Source organism: Lissotriton vulgaris, chromosome 2_1, assembly GCF_964263255.1.
Source record: "Lissotriton vulgaris chromosome 2_1, aLisVul1.2, whole genome shotgun sequence".
Classification (NCBI taxonomy): domain Eukaryota; kingdom Metazoa; phylum Chordata; class Amphibia; order Caudata; family Salamandridae; genus Lissotriton; species Lissotriton vulgaris.
Window position 1 is genome coordinate 1199589714 of NC_141687.1, and position 14388 is coordinate 1199604101.

Here is a 14388-nt window from a genome sequence, read left to right on the forward strand (position 1 = left end):
TCACCACCACATTTATGAAAACTATCTATTTGGGAGTCCCTACTGACACCTGCTAAACCTACAGTTTGGGAGGAATCTTGATCAGCACCTACTTCACCATTCAACACCTTCATCCATAATGCAACCTTCCCAGGCAAATGGAATTATGCCGAGGTCAAAGCTTGTCAATATCGCTCCAACCCTTCCCTTCCAATGTCATGAAGAAAGTGACCAACAGGCAGCTCTCCAGCCATCTAGAACAGCATCACCTCCTGGACATCACCAAGTCAGGATTCTGCAGCAACCACAGTACAGGTAATACCCTCATCACAGCAACTGGCCACATCCAGACCATCATGGACAGAGGGAAAACTGCTGCTCTCATCAACGCAGGCTTCAACACTGGATTCCACAGCATCCACATCTCAAAACCCCCAAATTCCAGAATGCAAGGAGCAGTTTAGAGAAGGATCCACTCCTTCCTTTCCATTAGAGCCCAGCTAGTCAGACTCCCAATGTACACTTCTGAACCCAAGAACCTCATCTGTGCAGTCCCTCAAGGATTTTCCCTCAGCCCAACCCTTTTCAACGTATAAATGACAACTCTCACCAGTACCATAAGAGCTTACGGAATCAACATTATCTCCCATGTTAATGACACTTAACTCATCCCCTCCCTCACAGAGAATAACAACACCACTAGTACCAGATTCACACCCTGCATGACCAATGTCGCAAACTAGATGAAAGAGAACTGCCTAAAACTCAATACAGACAAAATGGAAGTCCTGATATTTGAGAACAAGAGCTCTCCATGGGACACTTCTTGATGGGCAGCCAAATTGGGACCCATCCCCACCTCCCAGAGACCACGTCAAAAACATAGGAATCAGCCTGGGTGACAGACTCACAATCACTAAACAGGTGAATGCCGTAATCTTTCCCTGCTTCCTCATACTAAGAATGCTATGCAGACAGGACCATGATAATGCACTCTACACTGGCATCTCCAACCAACTCACCCAAAGACTCCAGACCACCCAGAACTCTGCCATCAGCCTCATCCTAGATATCATCTATAGCACACACATCACTCCCTTCATCAGAGAAGGGCACTGGTTACCTACCCAGGAACACTGCCAATTCAAATTACTCTTCCATGCCTGCAGAGCCTACCACAATGCCAGACCAGCCTACCTCAATCACCGTCTTCAGTTCCTACCATCTAACCAGACAACTATGCCCAGCCTCTCTCTCCAATGTACGTATCCCTCTCATTTATAGAAGTAAAATAGGAGGCTGATCCTTCTCCTGCATAGCCACTAAGACCTAGAATGACCTTCCCCAACACATCAGGACCCCCCCTCTCTACTTTAATTCTGCAAGAAACTGAAGACCTGCTTGTTCATCTAGGAGCTCCGCTCTGCCTACACTCCTGCTCCAGTGCCTAGTTACCCTCAAGGGTGATAAGCTGTGCTCCACAAATCACTTAACACACCATTCACAGCTCTGGCTTAGAGCACCCCATAATGTCCTGCAACATAATTGTTGTTACTTTTTTAAATCCTGATGGTGCCCTGGAAGGGGCAGGGGTATGACCAACCATTTGTCTAATGTTGCAGGCAGTGTGAAGCTCCCTAGCAACACAAAAAATTAAGTTTCCCAGGTCATTAAACCACCTCCAGGAGAGCGTATCATATTTGTTTTTAAAGCACTCCAAAATCGAGCTCTATGCTCTTCACCTGGATGCTGGCTATCTTTTGTTTGTTTTTATAGTTGCATTTTGTGGGGTGAAAAATGTTCAAAGAAAGACTCAAAAGGCATGCTGATTTTGTTTCGAAATAATACTACATTAAACTTTGCAATATGTGAATCCAAGCTCACTCTACACGCAGCCAAAGGCCCTGCCCTGCAGGGGTAGGCCATCGCAGGAGACTGGCTAGGCAAGAATCTGCTTCCAACCCCAAACTGCGCACAGCCAAAGGCCACGTGCAGACATGACTTGGGTGCCAGTGGGAGGTAGGCGTTGAGTATGGGGGCCTAGCAGCATCACACATGATGATCAACATCTTACTTTGTGTTAAAAGAATGGAGAAATTCACTGAAACTCATGCCCTCACGATGCTCTGCTAATTACCTCACATATCACATCACTCATCACATATTCTATGACATGATTGCTAATATCACTGCAACGTCTGAAATTATATGGGTGACAACACTGTGCATGGCAGCAGCGCAAGTTATAGTTACTTTAGGGTACAGGTCATAGTTACTTAAAAGATGACTGTAACTGGTGAATTTCTGTAGTTTTATACATTTACAATGGGGTGTAACTGACATTCTCATCTAACTACAATGTCCCTCTAAACATTATTTTTTCAGTTAAAAAAAAATATATATATATATATTTAAAATAAATCACCTACTGGCAGCCGCTAATAAGTAGTTATAGTTAGGACCTAGTTTCCATAGGAAAAACATTTTTTACTTGCTTTTACCTCTGGCGTTGTTTGACCAAACTTCATGAATTTTCTCCCAAAAAAGTGTCAACGTAGGTTCTGGGTGTCATGGAAAGTGTGGGGACCGAGAAATAGGGCATGAAATAAGAATGCATTTGAAAGTTAATTACCACAGGAACGTGTTTTCAAAACTGCAGCCTGAACCGCGGGATGGAATAACACTAAATTTGGCAGACACGTAGATGTTGCTACTCAGATTGTGCTTTTTGTTATTTGGTGCAAATCTGTTCAGTAGTTTTTGAGAAACTAAAGCTGAGCAATATAGTGATGTCTCTGGCCGCCGATATTTCATGGCCATTTTGCGATGCTCACGGATATGTCGCCATGATTTTGCGGTAATTCATGTATGTGTTCATCAGCAGGAATGCTGTGATTGGCCAACGCAACCTGAACAGAAAGTTGAGGCCATCATTTTATCGATCAGTAATGGTTCCTGTGGCTGAAAAATTCTGTGAAAGCGAGCATAAAGGGTCAGGGTGGAGGTATTTTGACCCCATGTTTGGAACATGCCGGTGTTAGTGACACAAGTTATGTGTCCAAAAGATTTTTTTTTAATCACGTGTGATATTCTTGACGATGGCGACACCACCACCAGCGCAGCCCCCCAATGTACCGTCGAGCGGACATCGTGACTATTGAGACATCATCACGAATATTGGTGGAAATATAAAAAACTATCTTTTATTTGTATACAATCTCTGGTCACTGTCACACACTCACTTACACACTCAAAAACTCACTCAGACACTTATACACCCATTCACATACCCACTCACACCCTTATACATCCACTCATGTACCCAGTCAGATAGTCATGCATCAACTCACATACCCATTCAAGTATTCATGCATCCACTTACAGACTCACTTGGAGAGTGAAACATTCATGTAGAGACCCACTCAGGGACTTATGCACACAGTCTAATACCCACGTAGAGACTCATATACCCACTCATAGACCCACCTGGGCACTCATGCACCTACTCACAGACCCGCTCAGAGAGTCACACACCCATGTACAGACCCACTTAGAGACTCACAAATCCAATCACATATTTACTCACAGACCCATTGAGACACTCATACAACCAGTCACAGATCCACTTAGACACTCATACACCCACTCACACACCCATGCAGTCATGTAGACACTCAGTCACTGACCCTCAAAAAGACTTATGCACTCAGTCATTCACTCATACACACAAAGATGTATACACCCACTCACAGACTCACTCATATATACAAGCACCCATTCCCTCATTCTCTCAAAGACTCATGCATCCACTCACAGACCCACCTAGACACTCACCCTCCCAATCACAGACCCACTCAGACACTCATGCATGCACCCTTTCACTCATCCACTCAGAAACGTATGCTCTCACTCACAGACCCATTGATACACTAATACACCCACTCACAGATCTACTCACACCTTCCTACACCCACTCACAAACCCACTCAGACACTTACACTCACTCACACACCCACTCAGAGACCCATGACCCACTCACAGAACCACTCAGATACACGTACTCCCAGTCATTGACCCACTGAGAGACTCGTGCACTCACTCACAGACCCACTCAGACACCCTCACACCCATACAGTCACTCACACACCCACTCACAGACCCATTCAGAGACTTTTGCTCCCCATTACTCATATAGTCAGTGACTCACGCACCACTCTAAGTCCCACTGGAAGACCCATGTGCCCACTGAAAGAACTGCTCAGACACTCATGCTCCCAGTCATTGACCCACTGAGAGACTCATGTACTCACTCAAAGACCCCCTAGAAACGGATGCACCAACCCACTCACACGATCATGTATCCATTCACAGATCCAGTCATATACTTACTTACAAATGCATGAATGCACTCATGCAGCTACTCCCAGATTGACTGAGAGACTCATGCAACCAATCACAGACCCATTGAGACAGTGATGCACCAACTCATAGATGCACTGCGACAGCCATGCAGTTCGTTACAGAACCATTGATAGACTGATGCACAATCTCACAGGTCCACTGAAATACTTATACAGTGAAAGAGAGACTTACTGACACAGTGATGCATGCAGTCACTTATTCCACTGAAAGAGCTATACACTGTATTATAGAGATCTTAAACAAGTTATACATGCTTATATAGAGTCTTTCTGATACTAATGTGTTTAGTGTGTTGGTTATAATCTATTTTGCAGCTATATGTTTTTATGTGGTGGTGGCTATTGAATGTATGCTTTTGTTTTGTCATTTCACGGTGATCGCGGCTACCAATTTCATCGCAGCTACCGTTATCATCGCAAAAATAGAAAATTGGTTTTAAAGATGGCTTATTTGATAGTGATGTTCTATTTGCGAGTACCATTGCATAAAGTAATTTTTTGAAACTCTAATTTTTTACAAATGCATTGTTAACATGAAGTTAAACCAATATGTTACTAAACAGATAGACTCAAACTTAATGTAAAATATGTCTATATATGTGTTTTCCACTTTGTGATTTGTATTCACGATTATTGACTTCATAGTGAACTCAGGTGTCGCAGCGAACAAGGTAAATGCATTTTAGATGTCGTTTTTCAACAAATGAATACAAAGGAGAATGTTAAAGAAATATCTTACTGAAAAGCTAGACTGAAACTTTATGTAAAACATGTCTATATATGTGTTTAACACTTTGTAAAAAAACACACAGTATTTGAGAATACCGATACCATCGCGATTTCCGGGGTTGCCACGAACAAGGGAAAAGCATTTCCTCCTATGTTGTTTTTTCAAAAAATCAATACAAAGTGGAAAGTTAAGTTAACATCTTACTAAACAGCTAGAATCAAACATTATGTAAAATATGTCTGCATCTGTGTTTTATACACTTTGTCAAAAACACGCTAAATTCGCTGTGTCCTCAGCAATCGTGACATTGTTGCAAAAAACAAAAAATATCTTGAAATAAGATGAGTAATGTACTTTAAAAAAAAGACAAATATAACAGTAAGTGGTGCACCATGCATATGTAATGTTCAATATCTTATTACAGAATAAATTGTTTAAAAACCTTAGAAATTCACTGAAAAAAAAGGTTACAGGGACGTTATAGATAGGAATTAACATTTAAAAAACCTTTGAAATTCCCTGAAAAGAAACAAAGGTTACAGGGATGTTATAATTAAGCTGACATTTCAGTTTTACAAAAGAGGAGAAATTAAGCAGTTATAGTTACCTGAGCTAACTATAACTCACGCCCCAGCAATGCACTGCTTATGACCTCACACATTACTTCACTCATGACATGGTCAGTGATATCACTGATGACATCTCGAATGACATTACTGATGACATCATCCAGAGAAATACTGACACACCCTCTTACACCCCCATAAAACATGTCATACACCCACTCCCACATAATCACTAGCAAACTCATTCACAGAGCCCATACAAACATTCACACATTTATTTATTTATTTAAAGAGTTTTATATAGCGCTGGCTAGACCCGAAGGTATCAGAGCGCTTCACATGAGAATCAACAATGTAACAGAAAAAGATCAACAATTATACAATACATCAAAAAATAGGCAATACATTAGGAGAAGAGAGAAAGGAGAGAGAAAGGTAGTGGAGGGGGCAGGGGAGGTGGGAAAGGGAGGATAAGGGAAGAGACAACAAGGAGGGACGAAAGGATGTCTGTCTAAGACCGACTGGGTAGGTGACGACCAAGGAGGGAATCCACAGCCCATCTCCCCTATAGCTAAACCAGGTAGCTCCATCGGGCATCAGACAAAATAGTTCAGAGTAGGATAAGTAGGCACGATTCATTTCTGTCAAGCATTCTTAGGATGTCATCCATTACGTGAATGAGAGCCGATTCAGTGCTATGCCCGCTATGAAAGCCCGATTGGTGTAGGTCCAGGAGGTGGAAATTTTCAATGTGGGCACATAATTGGGACTAGACACATTTTCCCAGGAGTTTGGCTAGAGTGGGGATGCTGGAGATGGGGCGTAAGTTGTTAAGATCCGTACTGTCTGCTGTCGTTTTTTTTAGAATAGGTGTTACCAGGGCCTCGTTTAGGCAGTCTGGGATCATACCCTGTGAAATGAAATGAATTTGTACTTGTAAAGCACACTTATACTCCAACAGGGGTTTCCTGGTGCTGTACACATACTGCTGTGGAACCCTTCCTGGCTTTTCCCTGGGAAATGTCCACTCCTGGGCACCCCTAAGGTGAAGCCAGGCATCCCAGCGCTGTTGGGGCCGTTTTGGAGATTAAGCAAGCTATTGCCCAGAGTTGCAGAGTGGGGCCCATGATTAGAATAGGCACCAAGGCAACAATTATCAGGACCGAGGAATTTGAGCCCAAAACCCGCCAAGGCGGGAATTGAACCCTGGTCCCTGGCCAGACCTCTGCATCAGGGTCTGCCGCTCTAACCATTGAGCCACACTTCTCCACAGGGCTTCTCTCTGTGAGAGAGAAGCATTGACTATTTTTGTCCAGAAGGGAGAGATAGAATCTTTAATTGCTTTGAAGATGGTAGGTGGAAGAGGGTCACTGAAGTGATTAGATGGGTTGATATTCCGAAGGACCTCATTGATGTCTTTTTCCTTTAGGATGGTAAAGGTGTCCCAGGAAGCGTTGTGCTTGACACCCCTGCTAAGGGTGGCGAACTTGTCTGGTGCGACCTGGGGGGGTGCCGGGCCATTTGATGTTAAAAGAGATCTCATTGATTCTAGAGCAATGTTAATAAGTCTTGTTTTCTCAGTAAAAAAGGCCACTAAGTCAGAACAAGAGGGGGGACTGACCTCTGAGGCTGAACGGTTGGGGGCTCTCACAGATTGTTGTTTGACCAGTTCAAACAGTTTCTTTCCCATACAACCTCTCTCACACTCACCTACCCATACAACGACTCAAACATCATTTGCTCACACATACAGTCACTTACACACTCATTGATGCACCTAGACAGCCACTAAGGTACCGGTCACTCGTCCATACAGACACTTATGTATCAGCTCATGCACCCTTTCATTCACCATTTACAACAAATGATACACCCACTCAGTCAACTATAGAGATACTCACATAGCCACTCATACAATGCAAAAACTCACACAATGAGCCACTCTTCTATACACCACTTATATACCCATTCACTTACCCATACAGGCACTTCCAACAGCGAGTTACCTTCGTGTATATGTATAACACTCAGTAACTTTTAGAAAACACTCACAATCACTGGACAATGTAATCATTGATGTCATTTCAGATGTCATCAGTGATGCAATTGACATTGCCATGCGTGATGTAATATGTGAGGTAATAAGCAGTGCGTTGCGGGGGCATGAGTTATAGTTAGCTCAGGTAAATATAACTGCTGGATTTCTCTGGTTTTGTATGAGTGAAATGTCAGCCTAACAATAACGTCCCTGTAACCTTTGTTTTTTCAGTGAATATATATATGTATACATCTCAGCTGCACAACTGAGTATGTTATCTATGCCCTTGAATGCCCCTGTAACAAATTTTATATAGGGTGTACAACGAAACAGGCTAAACTCAGAATTTTAGAACATCAGAGAGCAATCAGGAATGTCAATCAGCAATACCCTGTAGCTAGGCATTTTGCTGACATACACAACAGAAATCCAAATTTGATGAAATGTTATGTTCTGGACAGCGTTGAAAGCAATGAGAGGGGAGGTAACAGGTGGCTGGAGCTAAGAAAACTCGAATCTAAGTATATTATAATGTACAATACTTTGCAGCCTACAGGACACAATTTGGGGGAAGAGCTAGCAATTCACATCCAGACTTGATATGTAGTTCATTTGATGTAAGATATGATGCTGCTTCTTAGGTAACTGAATTCTCATTTTAATTGGTTTTAATAATACACTGATCTGTAATGTAAGTACTGTCACAGATAGCTATGTCTTTTCTTTCTTTTACAGGAAAACGAATTAATGATTTTGCCCACTTGGGCTAAATTGGAAGTCACCTCAAGAGATTAACAGAACTATACGACACTCGCCCACTTGGGCTGCACTGCTAATGGAACTATAATTATGTGTATTTGTGTGAATTTAACACAAATATCGCAATTGGATGCCGGGAGATAACTGGCTCGATTTAATAACAGAAAGCAGAGTGTCGAATTGCTCCTTTGCTAAACGGAACATTGTTCAAAAACTTTAATGATAGTCTAAATCTGAATGCTCAATGAAATGTGGCTCCCGTTTGTTTTCAGTTTCTGTATCTGAAAGCGATACAAATGTTTACATGAAACATTGTTTTCACCTTGCAGACATAGCATTAACTTGTTTATTTTCTTTATGTCTATGATCACGTGTTGCACTTCTAAAAAAGTATGTCACTTTAAATGAATGTTGGTACCGGTGAGCTCCACCGTGAGCAAGAGATTGGCTGATCTCGAAACGCGTTGGGTTTTTTCTCTGCTGAATAAACTGACAGCACCGTACTATAATTGGGCTCCGACTCTGGTTTTTCCGTGGATGGACTGAGACCAGGAGTGTGTTTATAATTGAGGGGTTGGCGTACCCCGTCGTGAGCCCGCCGTCTAAAGTGGCTTAAGCACGCCATCCTTGTGTGTATATATATATATATATATATATATATATATATATATATCATACACTTGTAAGTATATATAGATTCATACATCATTTCTCCCTCCGTTCCAGCCATAATTCTGCCTGCACCAAATCGAGGGGGGCATTGGCCACAACAGAGACAAATCCCTGCCTACTAATTACTCTACCTCCTGTCACTGCCACAGACAGGAGCCGACACCCAGAACCTGTATCAGTTGTATATTTATTCACAGGCTCTCATTTCGGCCGCATAACGGCCACAGTATGAAATAGTTGCTCTGTTAATACGTGCACACCTGATTACCAAATAATAAAAATGTATTTCTTCCCCAATCATATCTGCAGGAAAGTGCCAAGCGCAAAAGAAAACTCAATATAAAAACTTGAAATGATTTAATTAGTTTTCTTGTCATTACTAATACTCATCATGTAAAAAATGTATACAATACTATTTCATTGAGCACTACCATGTGCTTTCCAAAAATATGTCACAGTAAAAATTATTCATCACATTGTTTCCTTCATGAAATATTAGATAGACCAAATCTAATTAACGTAACAGTGACTTCATAATTATTGATTATGCTTCCCACCAGAAAGATGGAAACATTTGATGAGAATGTTCTGGAAAATGTGTGTAAAGCTTGGATCAATTAAGGAGGTACAGACTCTTGCTCTGTTAGATGTTGTCTGGCATAAGATACTTAAAGAGCAGTAGTTTTAGTCCATGGCTTGTTTTGTGAAATAGTTGAGGGTTCAGTTTAGGACCTAAGATCTCTGTTTTCTTTTGACTGCAACTTTTTTTGTCATTGTCCTTCTTGAAGTAAATTACGAGAGAATCATATAGATATTGGGAGTGTGTCAATTTAATATCTGTGCATTCTGAGTTCTGGAAAACACAAGTGATTTTATTAAGTTTTTTGTTGAACGTGAGACGCCTGAGATGTTGGGTGAGTAGTAGTTTGTTATAACATTTTTCCAGTTGCTCTGTAGACTCTTGGATGGCACTAGGGAGCTATCCTTTCTTGTTTGCAGTAGGGCTTCTTCCATTTTACAAAAGGTGGTGGTTGATTACAATCGTATTCCAAGACCGGAGAGTCAACTTTGAAGTAACCCTTTTCGCTGCCAACTCCAGCAGCAAAGGCAGAGCAAACATAAACACTCCAAAATGTTGGAAAGTCTTGTGATAAACTCCAGAAAACACATTCCAGATTTCCATGCCTGAACAATGCCAATCCACGTCCACCATCTACAGATAAGGGATTTGTCTTAAATGCAATGCCGATGTTTACCCCTTTGAAGTCTCATTAAATAAGTATTTTTTCTACTTGTGAGGTTGACATCATTTTTTACAGCACTCCAGGATTTGGGAGTCACGGGATAGATGCTGGCAAACAAGGTAAGTGAAAGGGCACTTGAACCCGGGTTTCATTTACTGCTTAAGTGCTGCTGTACACGGATCCTGTGAATATAATGTCTACGGCATGGGCAGAGAGAAAGAAGGGAATTTCACAACTCAAACCCACATCCTAGCCTAACTCAGTTCCCAGCTCACAAGATATTCCTGCTATGACTTCCTTGGTTCCTGCAGGGCACTACACTGTTAAAAGTCAAGGGCACATTGAAATATACCCTATCAAATGCTTTTCTTTTCTTCGGTTTCCAGTATGTATGTGTGGGTGGGCTGTGGAAACTGAGAGTTCATGCCTCTCCTGCAATCTGAACCATCCTACATGCTCATTTTCCAGGCTACATCTGCACTCTTAAGAATCTGCTAACAGCACTGAAAATAATATTGATAATGTGAACTTTATATTTCATTTATTGAACATCATCCTAAATAGTACTTGAATTGTTTAAAGTATAGACCTGTGATTTCTTGGGAATTTTGTAGAAGAAATAGGATTATACTTACTGTTATATGTAATGCATTTAATTTCTGGCTTTGTACTGAACATTTGATACCTAGATGCAAATAATATTCTTTGATTGCTAGTATCTATGCCTTGGCGAGAGGGGTTCATGGTGGAATTTCTCATGCTACTGGTGTGCTTTCATGGAAGTGATGAGCTCATCAGATTAATATGCCATCCTCATCAGTCATGAGCTACAGTAGTCTCCTCTAAGTAAAATAATACCCTTCAAAAGCACAGGTTGGAGAAGTTATCCACCCTTTTATGTAATCCCCTCCAAAGCTAATGGGTGGAGACATCATTTTGTTCATGCGTTTTAAATACCTTTGACATACAATGCATGGAGTTCTTATCACCTGTAATGAGCTATAACAGCTCTATGTTAACTTTACCAGCAGCCTTTAGCACGTGGTACCTTTAGCACACAGGCTTTACAACTCACGTAATTATCACGCAGGCCCTTTGCAGGCAATTTAGAATGATGGGCTTTACCATGCAGGTACATTATTTTAAAAATAAAGTAATAAGCACTCATTTATGTCTACATATACATTTATCCACAAAACTCCCAGTCCCCAAGTGTAGCGCGTGCCTGGGTGGGGATCCACAGTAACATCAAAAGCACATTTTTATCCAGTATCCAAGGAGAAAGAAAGCTAGAGCACTCCCAGCAGGTAAGTTGCAGATAGTATTTTTTTGAGCAGCAGACTCTACGCATTTTGACACCAAAAGTGTCTTGTTCACGAGTAAGAAGCGAAAATAACAGAAACATTCTGGCTGTATGAAGGTAGAAAATAATTAAAGTGCAGCAGAAGTCCCACTTGCAGAGAGGCAGAGGGAGGATATATAAAAAAAGTTGTGAAAACCTGAGTCTAAGTACATCGTAGATTTGGATGCAAGACCCCGGGCAGACTCAACAAGGGTGAAGATCTGTACACTCTGCAGTGCTGTTTACTCAGTAAGAGGGATTGCATGTGAAATGGAGGATGTAGCGCCAGGATGCTCCTTCCGGAATGACAGTTTGCACTCTAGAAATACCCCATACAAAATACAAATACAAATACAGCAACTCCATAATGCACTAGTTTTACTGAGCTTTACTGAAATGGGTTGCATCTTACCTCGCTGACACCACACCTGGTCAATCTTGAGAATGAGCATCTGCTTCTTCAACAAAAATTCTGCATGGATTTTCAAACCAGATCTCTATACTCAAGACTACCCACATTATTGACTGCATCTCCAATCAAAAAGACTTAAACAGAAAAACAACGTCATTTTCAGCCAGACAGCCTCACTTTGGAATTGAATGCTGGGAACTTCAATGCCTGCTTGAATGAGGAGTATGGAAGGAAAATCGCCTTCTGTTCCAGAAGATGTTAAAGAATTTGGTCTACCCTCTACCATAAAGGAAAGATCCAGACTCTGAGCACTACAAACTGGTAATCAGGTATACATGTCTACTCTTCTTCTCACACTCTCTGCAACACTTCAAGCATATGCATTGTACCATGGTGGACGCCAAACTCAAACACCTTTACAAATTTCTACCCACATTGGACACTCAAGATACTTCCAGCTTCACCCTTCCAAAGAGCACACATGAGCAATGAAAATCAGAGTGCTTTGTGGCCGTATCAGGGGTTTGACACGCTATAGAAACGCTCCAATGCAATGTAACAAAGCAGATGCTGAAGCATGAGTTCATGTGTTAAAGGCCTACGATTATGGAAGATTCAACACAGTGATGCCACTCTGTCTAGAGGCAAACACAGGATCTTTCCATTGCAGAACAGTCAAAGAATAGCAGACAGCTTGTAATGAGGGTTCTAGGACTATGATTATACATTTGCTTAGTACTGCATATCATTCTCGCCATCTAATCCCCGGACATCATCAGAGTACTATCTCTCACCTACTGTCAGTTGGTTCAGGCATTGAGGAGGTACCCACCTCAGGCTCTGAGTTAGTTCAGACCTCATCTTGAAATTCACAGTGCCGATAGAGCATGCAGAATTTATATATATTTTTTACATTATATGTGACATTCATTCGGGTTTCGTGAGACCTGATAAATGCCCTGCTACCTTGTGAAAGAGGTGTCGACCAGTTTAGGCACTTGGGGGCTTATTTACAAGCCCCTTGCGCTGTCGAACTTCACCTTTTCCCATGTTAAAAGTGACGCACCAGCGACGGAAGGGGCTTGTAAATATGCCCTTAAGATCTTTCCTCAGATATGTGCTTATTTATTATATTTTGTCATTCTAGAATTTTGAGTCATGAAGAGATCTATGAATAATTTACATTAATATGTAATGTTTGCTCATATATAGCACACTCAATAAATCAATCAGGATTTATAAAGCACGGATAATCACCCAATAGGGTATTCATGCGCTAGCACCAGTGCTTTAAATGGGCCGGTACTCACCGGTGCTGAGTACCGGCACTTCTAAATTTTCTGCGCTTGAGTACCAGAACTTTTTCTTGTCTCAAAGACAGTACCGGTACTCATGGAGCAGCAGCCCAACTTAATTTGGCTTCTAAAAAAAAAAGCACAACACACAGCTAACGAGTCTGTCCGCTTTTGTGAAGCACTCGAGTGCTAATCTCCCCTTAACATCTCCTAATTGAGCAATGCCCCTCCTCCTGTTGTGCTCTCTAGCCCGGGCTGCTGCAGCCTCCTGGACACAGGAGATTCTTTCAGCAGACCTGCACGCTGGGCTATTGTACTCTGTTGGCCATCCAAACACCTTTGAAAAGTGGCGAAAGCTTTGTTTTTTTAAATTTCTTCATGTGCCCCCTGCTGTCCAGTTCCCTTCAACCCATTTGCAAGGTGTAAACGACTTGGTGCGGGACAGATGAAAGGCCAAATTTGCATCTCACCCCTCTCCCTACTGATAAACACACTGCAGCCATAGCTTGTCAGAGCTTAACTTATAAAGAGGAGAAATAATATACATGCTTTTCCTTTAAAATGTAATTGATCAAGAAAGTTTGTGATATTGTGTTATGTATGTTTGATTTTTATAGCACTTTTCCAATGCTTGTGAGATCCCAGGCGCTATTACACTGGAAACAATTTAAGAAGGGCTTTACACTCAATTAAAAGTAAAATATTTATAACATTAGAAAATAATGTTAGTGAACTTTTTTCTTCCTGCCTTTGAAACAATTTCTAACATAAAGCGTCAATGAAACGAAATCTTAAATGAAGAGTTTCATTTGGTCATGAAGTTTTAGCAATGATTTTAATTAATGGCCCCTTAGCACTACCGGTAGCCCCGCCCCCATGGCTTCACCCCCATAGCCCTGCCCGCCCCTAACCCCGCCCACATCTCATTTT